At 32.4% G+C, this 1,989-nt stretch overlaps 1 pseudogene; it reads left to right on the forward strand.

Annotated features, from left to right (window-relative positions):
- The first annotated feature begins 224 nt into the window (after positions 1-224).
- Positions 225-1,283, forward strand: LOC142163091 (uncharacterized; annotated as a pseudogene).
- The last annotated feature ends 706 nt before the right edge of the window (positions 1,284-1,989 follow it).

Genomic DNA, 1,989 nt, shown 5'->3' on the forward strand with positions numbered 1-1,989 from the left:
ATGGGAGATAAATAGAAAAGAACTATTTGGATTATATAAATATTTGTTAGCATTTGAGCCATATATCGTTTATAACAAATTTATTGTAAGAACAAATAATACACAGGTAAAATGGTGGATAACACGGAAAGTACAAGATTTAGTAACAACGAAGGAAATAAGAAGACTTGTATTAAATATACAAAATTGTACATTTACAATTGAGGTAATAAAGACTGATAAAAATGTTATTGCAGACTACCTATCAAGAAAAAGGTACCCAAACTGATGACAGACAAGAAACAAAAGATTTATTTTCAATCCTTACTACTCTATCTTTACAGATGGATAGTATGGGTAAAAGATTACAACAGCTAGAGGAAAGCAAGCCAAGTCAGCAGCATGACTATAAAGATGCGGAGCTAAGTCGATCGGAAGACTCAAAATTTCCAGAGTTAGAGGGAGACGTTGGGAAACTCCGTAAAACATATAGCAATGTTTGTTTACATACAGCTGCAGGTACGAGTAAACAAGTTAATAAGAAACCATATACCAATGCCAATTTGAATAACATATTTGATAAACCAATTACTCCAAAAATACCAAAAGAAACAATGACTACAACACCACAAACCTCAACCTATGCAAACAGTCTGCACCAAAATAAGAAAATATACAACCATATTACCCAGGCCTATATTGAAAACATATACAAAATTCAAACATTTCTAAACCTTAACCCCAGAGCAACTACTGCAACAAATCCAACAGAAGACTATATAACCCAAAAACTCCAAGGATATAATAGACTTATTGCCCAACCAAAGACCAGATCCAATCTAGTAAAAACATGTTACAATTACGGATTACTTAGCACAATATATACCTATGACGGAGAAAATATAAGTGGAATACCAGAGATATATAATGCATTCATTACACATAAAAGAATTACAAAAGGAAATCTATTTTTTATAAAATTCTATACAACACCAGCTGAGATACTATACGATGAAATAAAATCTCTTATACAAGTTGTAGAAATAGGATTGACACGAGATATGATAATACCAGAAGAGATAGAACAACAACCAGAGATACAAAAAATCGAGATACCGAGTTTTTACGCCAACAAAAGAATAATTGGAATAGCAACTATTATCCAAGAATTAGCCAACAATTATCTATAGGAAAATGCCATTTGGAGCTACTACTCAAGAGATCAACTAATGATATATGCAAATTCAAGGGAACTGCGAAAAAGAGATATGGATGAAGTCCAAAATGGATTTTCTCATTATTAAAACCAGAGATGCAACCAACTACAAGAGCACTAAAGAAAGGATTTATTTCCAACGAATTACTAACAAGATACTGCAAATTAGTAGGCCACAAGTACCCAGATCATATATGTTCAAAGTGCAATGGAGAAGATAATTATGTACCAGAAGTACAACTGGAATAAAGATACCAGCATAAAAACAAAGGAAGAAGACAGCTATGGCAAACAGATAATGTAAAAAGTCGTAAAGTAAATAATACGAGTCATATTCATGAACAGTAAAGGTCGTTCATGAAGACTTGTTTGTAAATAGTAAGAGTCATTTGAGAACGTAAAAAGACGTAAAGTAAATAGTACGAGTCATATTCATGAACAGTAAAGGTCGTTCATGAAGGGTCGTTTGTAAAAAGTAAGAGTCATTTGAGTTTTCTATATATAGTCTGTATCCGAGAAGAAGGAGGAGGACCCTCACCTTCTCTCTTATAAAATTTTTAATTTAAGTCTTTCATAATAACAACTATGGAACATTCAAACGAGCTACAATATCAGGTATGTTTATTCATAGTCATGTCTAACTAAACTTTTGTATTCCTTATAATCTCTTGAATATCATAACTATTTATCATGTTATAGTATTGTTATAAAGAACATCTTGAGAAAGCTTGCCATGTCTAATAATGCTGAGAGTAGTTAAGCCCAGACTATGCCATCCTAAGGTCGAAACCGGT

This window comes from Nicotiana tabacum, chromosome 1, assembly GCF_000715075.1.
Source record: "Nicotiana tabacum cultivar K326 chromosome 1, ASM71507v2, whole genome shotgun sequence".
Lineage (NCBI taxonomy): Eukaryota > Viridiplantae > Streptophyta > Magnoliopsida > Solanales > Solanaceae > Nicotiana > Nicotiana tabacum.